At 52.2% G+C, this 16,802-nt stretch overlaps 1 protein-coding gene across 5 annotated transcripts in view; it reads right to left on the reverse strand.

The window, feature by feature from the left end:
* CARD11 (caspase recruitment domain family member 11) overlaps nucleotides 1-16,802 on the reverse strand; it is a 100,583-nt gene that overhangs the window by 43,830 nt on the left and 39,951 nt on the right. Inside the window, exon 1 of one of the 5 annotated variants that reach the window (XM_017670010.3) lies at nucleotides 9,686-9,816. The exons of the other annotated variants lie outside the window; for them this stretch is intronic. The gene's annotated coding sequence lies outside the window, so the exon portion shown is untranslated. Of the gene's footprint in view, nucleotides 1-9,685; nucleotides 9,817-16,802 lie in introns of those variants that run through there. 5 annotated transcript variants of the gene reach the window in all.

Consider the following 16,802-nt stretch of genomic DNA (forward strand, 5'->3'; position numbering starts at 1 on the left):
ATCCCTATTTTATAGAGGAGGAAACAGGTTCAGAGAGATTCAGCTGCTGCCAAATATGCCTTACCTCTGCATCCCCCATAGAACTTAGCATGGGGCCTTACTCTTGGTAGATGCTCAATATATATTCGTTGGGTAAATATGTAAAAACTGAATCCTAAATAAAATAAGCAACAAGGCTACTAATACTTCAAATCCGGGGAGTGTCAAGCCCTTTGGGAATAAGCTGTCTTTCTGGGAGAGACTCCTCTTCTCTCTGAAAGCTCTGGAGCCAGAAAGGGGTCAATAGTCAGAAAAATGCATCTCTGGTTAGCTGATCTGCCTGGATGGTTGGAGTGAGAGGCTTGAGATGAAGGATTTAATTATTCCAATGAAACTTCCACTTAATTGAAAGGACTTCTGGCAAAAAAAAGGGGACAAGATTATTTAAAAGGATGATATGCTGCCTGGAAAAGGAATGAAGCATTCAGGGTTTAAGCCCTGAAATCCAGGCTTTATGGGGAAGGGGCCAGAATCATCCCTTCTTGTGTGCCTCCCCCACCCCAGTCCCTTTCCTTCCCACACAAAGGGTGCTTGGGGAAGCAGCAGGAATCCCCTGCAGGGCTCCTCCCTGGCATCCCAGTTAACTCTCAAACCTCTGTCTATCTCAGCTCATTCGACTGAAATGTTGCGATGATAATATTTCCCATCAATTAACATGTGTACAGCAATCAGAGCTTCATTGATACATATTTTGAAAGTGGCAATTACTGTTTTGAATTCATAGTGTGGTGGCAGACACTGCAGCTGCAGGCCCAGCATGCATTCTCTCTTCCTAACCGAGCCCCAGGTTCATGCGGAGCATTATTGTGCACATCTAGAAAATGATCTCCAGCCTCCCTTGCAGCTAGAGCGCTTCATGACACAATTCTGGCCAATGAGATACAAGTGGAAGTTTCTGGGCCAGACATCTAGGAAGGCTTTTTAGCGGGAGCAGAGTCAGGCCGGAATAGCCTTTGCTTTGTCCCTGTCTTCCTGCCTGAAATGTGGATGCACTGTGATGAGGCAGAGCAGCTATCTTATGAGCAAGAAGACAAAGACCACACTCTGTGGCTGCACAGGATCTACAAGGACTTTGGCGTGAAGCTAGCCACTGAGTTCATAGCCAAGGAAAAGAATAAAATCCTTAGTATGTTCAAAGCTCTGATTTTGTTTCTGTTACTTGCAGCTGAAAAACCATGCTGACAGATACATATGACCAATTAAGACCCAAGCCTTCTAAGGATGTCATGTTCCCAGCCACAGACTTCTGGGCCGCCGCCTTGTTTTGCCCTGTTCCTTTCTGCTGGATACAAAAGCAGATTCAGCAAATGATCACTAAGGTCTAAGTACTGCCCATGTATAGTGTTGTGAAGGAAGGAGATGACTGGGGTTCGCAGGGCCATGAGGAGATGAGGCACAGCCCAGGAGATGGTCACTGGCCGACTATGCCCTTGCCCATGTGTTCAGCTACTCCTGGCTCGCAGTACAGAGGCAGGACAACTTGCCTCACTGCCACTAGGGTCCTGCTCCAAATCCTGACCATGCCCCTCACTTTTCAGCCAATATCTGATCGTTTTTCCAGCCTCTACCATGTCCACCAGAATACTTCTCCTATTTTGCCTTCATTATTCCAGTGCCAGCATGGCCCCCTGGCTCATGTTACAGCGAAGCTTCTCAGCCATCAGCCCAGGGCACTGCCCATCTCCTCGGCCCCGAGGCTACCTGTAATATCTATACCTGGAACCTCTCAAGATACACCGACTTTCAACGAGCCAAATGACTTCTGTGGAGTAAGAATGTCTCAATTTATCTTTAAGGAAAGGAGGTAGCACCTGTAAAGGTCAGGGTTCACATCACTCCCTTCTACACATCCCAAGTTCTCTGCAGCAGCTTCTGCCTTGTGCTGAGGTAAAGTGCTCTGGAAGGGCACACACCTCTTGCATTACCAAAGGGTATTGGCTTTTCCCCTCCAGCTCTCATTTTTCTACTGCACAGCAGCTTTAGAAAAAAGGACAATTAGGAACGACAGATTTAAATTGTTCTGAAATGCGTATCAATTTATCACATTGGCTCTTTATGAGCATTTGCTCCATCTGGGTTCTGGAGCTGAGCACACAGCCGATTGACAGCTCGATGGTCTCCAGGAACCACAGCCAGAACACTCTGCCAGATCCCCATAGCAGAGCGGGGTCTCCCCCTCTCTCCTGTGCATAGCCTTGCCACAGGGCTCCCACAGTGGAATGCTGCGCTCTCCCGAGGCTGCCTCGGAAGCCTCATCAGCAAATCCCCCTTTGCCATGCACACTGTTAAGTCATGAGACCACTGGCAGAGTCCAGTTCAGGAGCCCTCTGTGCTCTTGCTTATTCCGAGGGCCTTATGAAATTCTTTTTCACTGGCATACTCTTCAATGTCTTGGTTACTCTTTTATCATTTGGGTTGGGGGAAACTTGGAGAGTCACGGCCCCTCTTTGAATTGCTCATGTCAGTCTGGAGACTCGGTTTGCAGCTGTGTGATGTAGCACATGTGGGTTTTCAATAAATGCTTGCTGCATCGAATGCTCTAATGACCTAAGGTTTTATGATAAAACCTTCCACTGTCACAGGATGCTACTAATAACCAGTCACCCAAGCACTTCCTGAGAGCGAGCAAGATGGTCAGCTGGTGGCCACTCTGGGAGTCTCGTCCCACCTCCCCAAGTGCAGTGCCTGCTCCCCGCCTCAGGCCGCCAGTGTGCTGCGCATGGACCAGCATTCTTGTGCTTTCCACTCTGGCCATCATTCATTTCTGTGCTTGCTGCAAGTCCCCTGGGAGGAGGACTTGTGTCCCAGTCACCTGTGAACCTCTGGCACACTCGGGCACATGGTGAGCTGCCACACCTCTGCCAAGTAAGTGAACACATGTCTCTTTCCATGTCTAGCCTGGAGACCTGGGGCTCCTGCTGCACAAAAGTGCCCCCAAAGTGGAACCCAGAGTGTGCATTTTGGTGCCTAAATTATAGGGAAATGCAATTCTAGGAGAGGTGGGAGGAGGCCATGAGTTACTTTTGATTTGGGAAGCTGGGGAGGCAGTTTGGAAGGGATGAAATTGGACATGGGAAAGGCAGAGCCCTCAACTGGAGCCTTAACAAGCAGAGCCCTGCTCTGGGGAGCCTTGGGGCTGGCGTGTGAGTGTGTGGGGGAAGCAAGTGACCCCAAGAATCTTTCAAGTGAAAATGTTGGGCCCTTGCATTTTTCATAGAAGAGGTCACCAGCACCATCCAAGGAGAGCCCCATTCAGAAAGCAGCCAAGGATGAGACCGGAGGGTTCTGTGGGAGCCACACTCAGACCTTAAATCTCCCCTTCATCTTCTCATCTGGCTTGGCTGGCACTGGAACCCAGGGCATGTGGCAAGGGACTTCTGTGGGGGTGTCTGCAAGGGCTGGTCATAAGGATGCCTCTGAGGAGCCTTGAGGCAGGGAGCAGGGGCCCTACTCACTCACTCGCTCATTCATTCATTCATGTACTTGGTCATTCACTCACTCACTCTCTTTCATTTTGGTGTTCATTCACTCCCTCATTCATCCACTCCTCACTCATTTACTCCCTGACTCATTCACTTGCTCATTTGTGAAGACAGAAAAGAGAAAGGAAGAAAGGGACTTGTAAGAAGGTTCAGGAGAATAAAAAGAAGGGTCGGGGATGCTTAGACACATGACAAATTCAGGGATGCTCAGAGCAGAGTGCAGGTGGTGGGGACAGGGGGCCTGTCAGGAGCGGTGTAAGAAGAGGTAATAGATGGGAGCAGTGGAGGGAGATGGCCGGGATGACAGGCGGCTGGTCCATGTTTTAAAGGTGAGCATCACGTGAGGCAGAGGCACAGTGATTCGCCAGGGGAATGCAGTGTGGTTGCTCGGTGAGAACCTGTGCAGGTGAAGTTCCCTCTGGGGCTCAGCTGCCTAGAGGCCCCTCCACAGGGAACAGAACATGCAGCAAGCACTGGTCTCTCCCAGTACGCGTCAGTGAGACACCTCGAAAATACACAGAATCAGTGTTGTGATCAGCTTAAAACACACTTCTGGTTGTGGAGTCACCTGTTTTAGAAACATCATGGGACAGGTAAATGAAGTAACACTTCCAAACACCTTTGGCAATAACTTGGGGTCTGACAACAGCTGCCAATGATTCCAAGCAACTAAGTTAGTATCTACAAGATGGGGTTCCAGGGTTTCTGCTGGGGCACAGGACGCCGGGGTGGTGTATCACTGCCTCCAGCTTTCTTTCCAGCTTCCCCCACCGCCCGTCCAAGCACAATGACTCCTGAGACCAGGATGGTCGCCTCTGGCAGTGGAAAGCTCTGAGGAGGAGGCAGGAGGCTCTAGCTTTCCTGGGGCTGCACAGGGCTCCCTGCGCCTCCTTCTAGAAAGGCCTTCAGGTCTGGTGGGAACGCTGGGGAGGAAGCAGAGACCTGGCTTTCATGTAGACCTCAGACTTTCTTATTTTAATCGAAGGTGTTCAAGGCCTGGGGCCAGGCCGGTACTTCCTCAGACATCAGAAGGGGGACGGACCTACTGGCACGAGGAAGGAGGAGGGAGGGGCCTGGGGCCTCTGGTGTGGCCATGTCTGAAGGCCCCTTTGGTGGAAGACTTGGATAGCTGGGTATGCGGGGTTCCACATGCAGGGCACCCCACACACAAGGAGGATGCAACTCCTGCCCTCGAGAGGTTCAAATATGCTGTGCCTGGGGGTGTGAAGTGACAACATTCCCACCAAAAAAGATGGTCGTGGGGGAAGGATCACCAGAATCCAACTCTACTCAAAGGAAAAAGAAAGTCACACCCAAAGATGGCCACAGAAATCCAGAGCTGACAGCTTCCATCTGTTTATGGTGGAGAGGATAGGCCCCTGATGTGCAAGTCCTGGGTTTGAATCCAGACCTTCCACTTGCTGCTCTGTGGCCTCGGGCGTGTTGCTTAACCTCTCTGGGCCCCCATTCACTGGTCTCTAAAACTGGGCACACAGCACTTCCACCTTAAGGTTGCTGCATGTACACGGTAGGCACTTACTCGTTATCGCTTAGTGCGGCCCCTCAGAAGCAGGGGCAAACTCTGCCTAGAGCCTTGTGTAATTAACAGAATGTAGAGATTTGTCTTCAGTCTCTACTGGATTTCTGGCCTGCAACTCACCCAGCTGGTGCCATTAGCATCTCTCTATGTTTGCCACATTGCCCACAACCCTCTGGGCAGCGGCCCATCTCGTATTTCCCTGTATGCCCGAGGTCCTGCAAATATTCTACACAAGTAGGCATTTAATATTTATGAAGTGATTGATTTCCAGTGGGTAATCACTCGCTCTTTTCCTTGTTCTAGTCCCCTCCCTTCAGCAGGTAAGACCTTTATCTCCACATGCGGGGTGAGGTTTTCGCCATGACAGCCTGCTGACGCGATCACATGCCCTTCATCTGTACCCAGCCTGTTTTGCTGTGCCTGCAGTTCAGATCACAGCACCAATCTATCTTGCACTCTCAATCACTCAGGGATTAGGAGTCTAGGACATACATCCCTCCAATTTCTGACCTGCAGGGACAGAACCTTTCGTCACACACCATCTTATAAGCCATATGGGTGAAATGCAGGAAAGTCAGCTGGTCCTGCATCCTGTTGGGGGGCAGCTCCTCACAGGCTGTTGCTCCCAACATTGCATCAGTGTCACAGCAACAAATGACTTGTGCCCTGTGCCGCTTCCTGGGGCCACTGCCACAATCTGCAGTAGGAAGGAGAGCCCACTCCAGTCTGCGGAATCCTAATGCTTTGGAAATGGATGAGCCAATTCCAGCCAGCATTGGGGTAAGCCTCACTGTGGAAGGGGATGGGAAGCTCAGGGTAACTTCACCAGCCGACCTTCAGACGGCACACTGCTGGTGAAAGCAGGGCACCGGGCTTGTGCTGCAGGTAGCTGGCGTGCAGTGGGCACTCATTCAGCAGCAGAGATGAAGGACGAACCCACTGCAGATGGTGAGGGTGGGGGGCAGGCCATGGCTGAGGAGGGACTGCTGTGGCACAGAAGGGCTGGGAAAGCCCTCCACCGACTCTGGTCCTGCTTGGGTTGTGCGTGACCTAATCCAGGGCCACTCTGCCTAGGCTGTGCTTCCCGGGAGGAGGGAACACTCAAGATGCTGGTGTTGGTAAACTGCAGGACACAACAGTGGCTTTCAGTTTTGAACTGGGCAGAGAAATAAGAGCAGCGTCCTGCTAGTCAGTCCCATTGCTCACTCAGAAGATGACGCAGGGGCAAGTGCGGCACAGCGACAGCAACCGGCTCCCAGTCCTCTGGGACTGATGGCCCAGTTTGTGGGGTTCCAGACACCCCATTTGTTCCATCTGCCCTCCTGTGTGCCTAGTCATCACACCAGGTAGTGGAGATGTTTTTGGAAGAAAGCATGATGCCTATTTCTGGCGCACTTATTGCCACTACTGTTATAACGGGTGTTTCCCACATAAGATGAGGCGGACACAGGAGTGAAATTCAAACCAGTTGGACTTTCTGTCCTGCAGCACTTGCCAAAGGGACACCAGGGTGCAGGTCAGTTAAAATGCAGTAATTGAGCATCCGCTATGTTGACAGCAAAGTAGGTGTGTATGTCCCATTAAACATCAGGCTTCTGAGAGAGAGACAGAGAGGAGGAAGTGAGACTCACAGAGGGTCTCCTTCCATAGGACTGAGAAAGCAGCAGCTTCCTCCTGGAATGGACCCTCCTATCCTGCCACCCGTGCAGCCCCACATTTCAACTAGCTCTATGTTATTCTGATCCCCTATTACTCAGGTAATCAAGGGCTGGCTGTAATTAATTGTACTGTTCTCAGGAGCACAGCCAAATGGCAGTGCGGGAGGGCTGGTCATAGATGCCTGACTCTCCCACATGGGGGCCTTCCGGGGCTCAGTCCCCCACACAACAGAGCTGCCCTGGGGCCCAGCAGGGTGCAGGAAGGGCCCTGGGAGGTGCCCGTGTTGGCTGGAATCCGGCGCTGAGCAAGCTTCGGCTTGTCCACCTCTCCCTACTCCGGGTTCCTTCCCAGTCCTGGCAGCCCTGCACCCACAAAGCCAGCGAGCCCTGGAATTACAGACGTCTCACCCGTAGGATGGCAGCCAGAGTCAGGGCAGGGTACTGACCCTGCTGCAGCATGATAAGCCTTTCACATGGAGTGAAAAGGGCCAGGCAGACCACATGTCATGTGATGCCACTGACATGCAATGTCCAGAGTGTGCAAGCCAGGGACAGAAGGGAGGCTGGCAGTTGCCAGGAGTGGGTGACTGGTATGGGGTTTTCCTCTGGGGGACAGAAATGCTTTCAAACCATATCCTAGTGCTGGTTGCCATACACTGTGAATGTGCTAAATATTGTTCTGAATAGTTTTAAAATGGTGAACTTGGTGTCATGTGAATTTCACCCCAATCAATCAAACCAAACCAATGAAAACAGCTACAATTTCTTGTGCACATATGAGATGCCAGGTCGCAAACCAAAACTAACCGTAATCCTTAGATGGCCCTGATGGGGTGAGGTGCTGAGCCTGGAGCCCCACCAGGCCAAGAGTGAGCTTGGTGCACCCGCTCAACAGCTCTCCAACTGGGACCCTGGATGATGTGGGAGTCTGGGGAGTGGCCTCTGCGAGCTGCTGTGTCACGGAAAAGGCTAGAGGGAAGCTGAGGCTGCAAAAGGAGGTGTGGTGAAGGCCTGAGGAGGGGATGGGAGCAGAGAAAAGGGAAGAGGAACTTGGGGTTTTATTTAGTGTGCACAGGTGCGCAGCCGAAAAGAGGAAAGAGAAGTGAAGTGAGGCCCAGTCCAGGCAGGCCCGTGGCGGGCGCAGGCAGCCCGGGCACAGCGGCAGAGGACAGCAGGGTCTGGCCAGGGTGGGCAGTGCCAGGCAGCCTCCTCACTCCCCACCGGGACCTGAGCCACTGACCCATCAGCTTGAGTGATTTTCCACAGGCTGGTTCACCTGTTTGAAAGGCATGTGAGAACTTGAAACTTAAAAACACCGAGACTCATATTTTCCATGCATCTGTGCAGGGTACGGGAGTCAGGAGGACAATGTCGCAAAACATCTCAAAATACACCAATTTTCCTTCTAAGGAGAGAGTCCTGTAGCACACCTCTCTTTTAATGATCAATTGTGAAGAAGTGTCTTAAATGCATTTGTTGGGGTTGGAGGCTGGTGGGCGTTTCTTTTCACTTTCTCTACTACAGGGGCCAGCAAATACCAGCCGTGTTTTTCCGATGTTTTAGGTTTCCTACACATTTGTGATGGAAATACTTTACCCAGTCTCTGAAAGTAACAGTGACTGGAATTTGGGAACCTTTGTGCTCAGAGATCATCTCTAGCTTCTTACCATGGAGGCGAAAAGTTTATAAACCAGATGCAGACTGAAAGCCTTTCCTTCTTGCGCACACCAAACGATCCAATCACCAGTAATTAAGACGCCCTCAGAACTGCGCCCAGACACGGTAGACCGGGACAGACTTGGGGTGCACGGACAAGCCTCGTTAGCAGTGGGGTGGGGGTAACCGGCTGCTTTTCTGTTCATTTCCCTCTTCTTGCCTGTGTGCCGGCCAGGAGCTCTGCATTCATTTATTTTGAAAGCCCGTTTGAAGGCTGGCTGCCCTGTCACTCAGGCGTGTGGCAGGCCAGGCTGGGGCTTCATCTGGCAGGCAGCGAAATTTCTGCATTGAGGGATGTCATCTGCTGTGTGACTTTGGGATACTATGAACTCATCATTCTTCCTCATTTTAAGAGCTGCCTCTGAGATCACTGACTTAAAACTAGGGATATCAGTTTGTCCCCTCCCCCCAAAGTAGACTAAGTCTCTAATAAGCATAAGACCCCCCGGGAGGCTGCAAATGTTTCTTTACCCCACAGGACTTAATGGATTCCTGAAGCCTTCCAAGGGCTGCTCTGGGGCCCGGTTGGCAGGCTGTTCCCTTTCTTCCAAAATCCAGAATCAGGGCCTCTTGCCTGGTTCAGTTCTCCAGTGCCTCTTTCCCACTTCATTTTCCTTGTGGGCCTTGCTTAGCTGTGGGATAATGTTTAGCACAGGCTCATTTCTTAAGAAACGCATACAGAACCTTAATAAACCTTGTAGGAACCTGCGGAAAGGTGCTCTGCAGGGGACGGGGAGTGGGATCCCCGATGGGGCAGGCTGGGGGGCTGTGAGCTCTGGCTTCTGGAAGCAGGAGCTGTGCACACTTCCTCTCCTCCCAGCTGGGCCCCGGGCATCTCGCTCCCTCACCAAAAACACATTCTGAGTACTCTGCCCTTTGCACTGTCATCCATCAGAATGAAGTTTAGAAAAACCAGCATGTACAAATGAGAGTGTCTGGTCCGCAGTGATCGGCAGGTGTTTAGGGAGAACCTTCTCTGGGCTCAGGTCTGCCTTCCATGCCGTCAAAGCCATGACACAAAACTTCCCCGGTGCCAGCTGTTGAGAGCCCCCCGTGTTAAGAAATTAAGAAATGAAAAGCAACACGCGTGAAATCATTAGAGCACATGGTGGACAACAGCAAGAGGATGGGGGTGGTTACACAGCAGCCCCCCGCCAGCTGAAGGGGACTCTGACAAGGATGTGGCTTCCCTGCATGGGCCCACATGTGCCTCAGGGTGAGGGGACCGGCCAGCTGGAAAATGTACTCACGTGTCTGCAAACTAGCTCTGTGCTGAGTCTGGCTAGGGGTCTCTCTGGGGTCCTCTCAAATTCCCTCTCCTCCAGTGCAAGCTGCCTGCCAGGCCCCCAGAAATGATGCTGCAGGGAGCTGTGGCCTCCCCCGGAAGCCTACACGACACCCCCCTCAGTGGCCTCTATTTTTAGCAGGGGCAGAGGTGGGGGCTGGGATTGGCTGCTACACTTCCCTTTTTATTTTTGTTCTGAGCAGAGTCTGTGGGTGACTCTCTGCAGAGTGGGGAGGCTGAGAGAAGAGAAGGGACGGCTCTCTCTGAGAGGCAGGTGCTGCAGAGAACCAGGGCCATGTCTGCCATGGGGGAGTGGTGAGGCTTGGGGCTGCCCAGCGGGCAGGAGCCTGGCCTCACTGCAGCACTGTCCTTCCTGCTGGCCCTTGCCGCTGCATCAGACCTGGGACAGTCCCGATCTGAACTGCACCCAGGAGGAAGCCTGGTCAGTGGGACATGTGGAGCCTAGAACATTCCACAGAAGATGCTTCTGCAAGCCACACACCAGCTGGCCGGAGACAAACGCACAATCATATTGTTCTCCTCTCGACATCTTAGACTCCCTGTCAGCTGCCACCACTTGGTACCCACCTCGGACCCCTGACCCAGCTCCTCTCTGACAACCTGTCTTCTGCCTGCTTCTCCAGTGTGGCCTTACTCTGCAGGCTGCCCACAGATCACCCCTTTCTGGGAGGCAGATGGCCAGTACAACTCCCAGAAGAAGTTGTCTTCTTGGGGAAGGGGTGGGGCAGGGAGAGTGGTGGCTGTATGGATCCAGGTGATGCGGGCACAGGGGACCCGTAAAGTCTAGCTCCACCCCTTCCTAGAAGCCTGTGATGTCACTTCTACCTCACACGGCTGCCCCAAGATTCTCCCCTCCACTCCCCAGCCCCATACAGCAGAGCCCAAATCTACCGCTTCAGATGAATTCCTACTTCCCACCCTGTATATCAATGGCAAGGGAACTTCCTACTCCCCCTTCCTTTTCTAAGACACTGCAGTACAACGGGTCAGCTGCATGCAGAGCAGTGAGTTTTGAAAATAAAACATCCCATAACCAGTCAAGAAATGGAGCACAGGAGCATAGCCCCAACCATCCTCCTGCCCCACGGCGGTTTCCCCTTGGACCCTGGAGGAATGGGATGGCACAGGAAGGGGTCTTGTTTTGCTCGCTGGCATGTCCATTTGTGGGCTAGCCTCGTCCTGTTTTGTTCCCAAGGGTAATTCCATCAAAGTGCATTCTGCGGTTTATCTGTTTGCCTGTTGACAAACATTTGGATTGTTTTCTTGGGCAAATCTTCGTGTGGACGTATGTTGTCATTTCTTTGAAGTAAATACCTGGGGAGGCTCCCAGTCATGTGGTGTATGCATGCTTCACTCTGTAAGAGGCAGCCACATCGTTTTCCAAGGCAGCCCCATCACGCCGCCCTCCCAGGGGGAGGGAACGAGAGCTCGGTTCCTCTGTGTCTCCACCAGTGTTTGGGGTGTCAAGGTGTCGTTTTAGGCCTTTTACTTGCCGAGTAGTGACCACGTCCCTTTGCTCGGCACCTCCACCCTCCCTGCCTCACATCTGCCTCCTGCCTTTCCCACCACCTGGACTTCCATCTGTTTATGCCTTTCCACATGGACTGAACAGCATCCCCACAAAATCTATGTCCATCCAGAACGTCAGAATATGACCTTATTGGCAAACAGGGTCTTTGTAGATGTACCTAAGTGAGGATGAGGCCATCTATGACAGACACAGGAAGGACGGCCATGTGGGGACAGAAGCTGAGCAGGGGGACGTGGCACAAGCCGGGGCCACTCATAGCCACCAGGAATGGGAAGAGGCAGGAAGCATCCTACCCAGTGCCTCTGGAGGAGGCACAGCCCAGCCTTCATTTTACCTTGATTTTGAACTGAGAGTAAACTCCTTTGGAGACCCAGCCCAAACATCCCCAACCACATCTCCCAGTCAAACTCCTGTCCGGCCCCAGGGCCCTCCCTGCTCAGCGCCTCCTCCCACAGGATCCTTTCCCTGACTGCCCTCTCTCCTCCTGGAGCACCTGCAGACAGGACCCAGGCAGGTGAAGTGCAGGGAGCTACAGCCAGGCTGCCACTGACTAGTTGGATGACCCTGGGCAAGACAGGAGGCTGCTTCAGTGAGGGGCTGGCAGGGAGCAGACGTCGTAAAGGTGGGCCTGGCAGAGTGTAAGGAAGGGGCAATCTGCAACGGTGTGGCAGGGGGCAGCAGGGAGCAGAGGGCCCTGGGCAGCTCGGCCTGGACTGAAGGGCCCTGTCATCCGGGAAGGCTGCCTGAGAGGACAGCCATCCCAGGGAACAAAATGCCCAGCCTCTGTCCTTTGTGTTCCCATCACCTCAACACAAGCAGAAGCCAGGGTCAGGGAGCCTGTGGGTGGGGCTCATGCAGGTCAGCACAGAGGTGGGGGTGGGTCTAGGGGCAGAGGGGTATCTTCCAGCACACTCTCTGAGTCCTTGGTTTCTTTTGTATGTGGCGAATGCTCGGGCCAGGGTCCTCCTGTCAGGGGTGGCCCCACCCTGCTCCCTAACTGCAGGCTTGAACTCAAGTGCTAGGAAGGAGGTGAGCTCCCCTCTGGCCAGAGAGGAGCTTCAGGGAGCCTCTCAGGACATCCTCATTCTGGCCTCTATTCCGAGAGCCGACCACTCCCGGAAGGCGGTGTAGGAAAGCCCAGCCTAGCCACATCGCCTCTTCTCACAGCGTCCTGTGCGGCAGCTGCCACCAGGGAGCCACGGCTCGGGGAGGTCGTGGACGTGCCCCAGGCAGCAGGTATCTTAGTCCTCTCAGCTGGCTCCCAGGACACCTTGGCTGGTCGGCTCAGCAGCAGGCCTTCCTTTCCCATGGTCCTGGGGCCTGGCAGTCCAAGATCGAGGCGCTGGCAGATTGTGGATCTGGTGGGGCTGCTTCCCGGCTCATCGCCGGCACCTCCCGCTGTGTCCGCACTGGGCCTTTCCTTGGTGTGTGGGAAGACACCCCCTGCCCCTCAGACACCCTCCCAGAGAGCACCCTGGTACCCCTTCCTCCTCTCATAAGACCACCAATCCCATCATGAGGGCCTCACCTCCAAATGCCATCCTGCTGGGGCTTCGACCCAGGAGTTCTGGGGTCACTCACAGTTACCCACAGCATATGGTAAGGGGCAGGAAGTGTTTTCAGCTGGCTCTGTGTGGGACAGAAGGAGTACTCGCTGTGTCTCCCATGGGGTGACCTCCCCTTGGCTGACCTGCTCCTCTGTGGACCTCACGGGGATATTGTCCACTGAGTGACGGCTCCTGAGCAAGTCAGCAGAAGGGGAGTACAGCACACAGATTCAGCCTTATGTGGTCAGAGCCCAGGTAATGGGATTTCAGGGCTGGGAGGGGTCTCTAGTGCCATTGCAATCATCCACCCCATCATTTCACAGTGGAGGCACATACCAAGTGGGGAAAAGGGCGACCGGCTGAATTAGAACTATGCACAAATGGCTCGGTGCTGACTATGTGCAGGATCAACCGGGCCCTTAGCATGGTTCCCTCATGCTGTGCCCACTACAGCTGCCCTGCAGAATGGGTCTCTTTGCCTCTGATGGCAGAAGGGGGTGTGGAGGGGGAGGTGTGCCACGCCAAGGTCCAGCCCCACAGTGAGGGGAGGGAGGCACAGGGCCTGTTCTGGTCTTGCACCTGTACACCGATCTTTCTGTTGCTCCCACCTGCCTTTTCCTCCAGCAGAGAATGCTGATCTTTCCAAGCTCACATAGGAAAGCCAGCCATTATGACAACAGGAAGCTTAAGCCCACTGGAAACAGGCTGAGGGAAGCTGCCCAGGCCTGGGGGAGGTTGCAGGGGAATGGACATTCAACCATGTTCCAGGGTGGGGCAGACACCCTCCCAGTGCCCTCCAATGCTGGGATTCTAAAACACTCTCCATTGCAGAGACAGAAACAGAGATGGTATACTTCTTTCCATGACACAGTGAGGGCATTCCCACAGGGTTTGCGAGGGCACCACACCAGGCTGCCAGCCTCAACAGGCAGAAGGATCTGAATTCTCCTGGGCAGCCCCCGAGAAGAGGCTACCTGAGGTCATTTGGGACAGGACGTTCCAAGCCACTGGGGAAGGTGCAGGAGTCATACGTGAAAGCATGCAGCATCTGATAGCTTCCTGCTCACACACCCAGCGGGGCTCTAGTCTGCTCTAGTCTGACCTTGTGGGTGAAGAATGAGAAGAAACAAAAACACAAAGTCGCTGGCTTTGCAATAAAAACAGCCCAGTGGGAGCTCAGGGACTCTAGAGATGCTACACTCCTGGCTTGGACTAGCTGCTTTGGTGTCTGAGCTGCACCCTGGAGCCCTAAAGTCCATCCCTAGGGGAGCACCCTCTCCAGACACTGCTCCCACAGTGGACCCAGGTCTGTCCCACTGAGACCCAGAAGCCTGTTCAGGCCCAGACCTGCCCAAGGACTCAGAATTCAACCTCTTGCCCAGTGTTATTTGTTTTACTCAGCTCCGCTTTAAAACTGTAGTTCTAAACAGTACAGGCCCTTGACTGCTGACTCAGCTGCCAGAGCCAAAACTCATAAAATCCTATTTCAAAAAGGTCCAATGATTTTATTTTCTGATCATAAATACAAAATTTAATTAGCAGCTTGCTGCTAATGAAGTTGCCATGGAAGCCAGCCTACAGATGCAGAGAGGGGAGATCGCCCTGCCCAGTTAACTCCTGCGGTCCCTGCCTTCGCTGGCTGCTCCCAAAACCTGGAGAGTGGAGGCAGCCTTGAACCTGGAACGAAAAGAGGGTCACTCACTTGGGCAGAGAATCAGATATGGCTCAGATGTCCCCTTTTGGGCAGGTGGGGACACTGGCCTGGTTAGAGGCCTGGCTGTCTCTATGGCAGAAGAGAGAGGCTGGGGGGAAAAGCCACTAAGAGCTTAGAAACAGCCTAGTTACTCTGCTTGAAGCTGGACATCAGTGCAAGAACAAGTTGGTGGTATTTACATTTCATGAAATGTGTAAAACCCAACACCCTCCCTGTTCCTCCAACTACCCCAGCCTTGGTTTCTCTATAAAATAGAAATCTATAAATAATCCAGTTTCTTTGTAAAATAGGATAAGCAATGCCCACAGCTAGAATTTTAATGATGAGTAAATCATTTCTAAAGCATGTGCTTGGAATACAGTAGGTGCTCAATAAATGGGAGCTTTGATTATCATCCTTGTAAGAGTTCATCAGTCACATCCGAAGTCCAGAACTAAGACCTCAAACCCTATGGAGAAGAAATGAACTATTCCAAGTGTAACTCAAGTGAAGTTAAAACATGATTTAACAATCAATTTAACAATGTCCTAAACATGCTGAGGAAAAACCCAACCCATGTGGCTGGTGCTGGAATCATGCCAACAACTAACCAAAGTGTGTTCGCATCAGTGTCTGAAGTCCAAGCATGTGTGGATGGGGTGAGCATACATCCTTTATGTGTGCAGAGCTCATGGCTGTGCACACACGCTGTGTGTAGGCACAGGAGCAATGTATGGGCTCCTCCAACATGAGTATCTTTGGACATGAGCCAGGTTTCCTCCTGGTGGAATCTGCAGCATAGATTATGCAGAAGGTAATAGAGTTTTTGAGGATTGTTTCCTTTTCCTTTTTCTAAAAAATGGAAGCATATTGCCATTCTGCTGGCCTTTGGGCTCCTGAGCAAGTAGGAACAGCACACATTCCAGCTCCTGGTGGCTCTCCTAGGGGCTTGGCTGAGATTTCTGGGAGCCTGAACCTCCTCAGGTGTAACTGTCAGCCCCAAAGGGTGCAGCCGGCTTTAAGGATTAAATGGTATGGGTTAAGTGTGGTGGAAATCAAACCCTTTCCTCCCCATTTACTGGCTTCAGTGCCATAGTCTCCCCTGTGCCATAGCATCAGCCGATTCTCCATGTGAGGAGTTTCCCTGGCTCACTGGCTCCGACTCCTCACCCATTAGAGTGTTGGTGGTGGGCCTGCTCGTCTGACCCACGGCACTTCAGGCCTTCTGAACCAGAGCTCATTCTGACAAGCCTCCAGGTGGTTCCCACGCTCAGAGAAGCACCCCTGCACCTCAGTCCTCGGTGCCTGCAGAGCCAGGTTACTGATTCACCTGTTCCCTCCCTATACCTCCCGGAGCTTGGCTTTGACATGTGCTAGTCTCTCCTGGATCTCATCTGGCTGGCCCTTGACGGAGTTCCTAACTTCCCATTTTGGCACCATACACTCAAGATTCTTCTGGGTAACTGAGCCCCAAGTGGGCCAAGGTCCTCATACTCCACCCCGGGATGGCCCTCACTTTGTTCTGGTTTTGCTAGGGGCCCCAGATGCTCGCACATGCTTCAACACCTTGGTGGTCCATTCACTTCAACCCTCACTGACGAACCCACCCACAAACAACTTCCAGGGCTTGGGGATCTGGGGCTCTGCTGCCCATCGCCTACCTCCACTTCAAACAGTCATCCTCCAATCTCTTAAATGGGTTATGGAAGAATGCTGTTTATTTTTAGCTAGTCCTTTTGTAAAGCAAAGGAAGGATTCTTATTTTGCTAAGTAAGGATGAAGGCTACAAATTACTTCTTATAAAATTCCAGTATTTCATACAATGAGGCTTTTGGGTGTACTTGAAGTCTTATTTGGGAACAGTCTTATTATACTACTTATAATAAATCCTAAGTCATTGAAGATCTTTTATAATAACTTTTCATCTGGCTTGGTAAAATCAGATCAGTCATGAGGTGGTGAAAAGTAACACATTATGAATACCAGTGAAAATATTAAATTATTATAAAATGGGACAAGCTATTTGAAACAACTGTTTGTAGTCACTGGACAACAGGTGGCTTCTGAGGGAAGGTAAATTCATGAGGTCAGCCTCATATCTGGCTTTTTGCCCAGATGCATCACACATACCCTGGGGCACAGAGGTGCATGGCGGCCTCATCAAACTAAGGAGACAGAAATCAGAGTTCAGGGCTGCTAAGGTTTGTAATACGGGAGATACACAGAGAAAGGGCATTTGGCTAAACACTCAACTACATACACACAGGCAAGATTCCACAAGCTCAACAGG

Source organism: Manis javanica, chromosome 10 (assembly GCF_040802235.1).
Source record: "Manis javanica isolate MJ-LG chromosome 10, MJ_LKY, whole genome shotgun sequence".
NCBI lineage: Eukaryota > Metazoa > Chordata > Mammalia > Pholidota > Manidae > Manis > Manis javanica.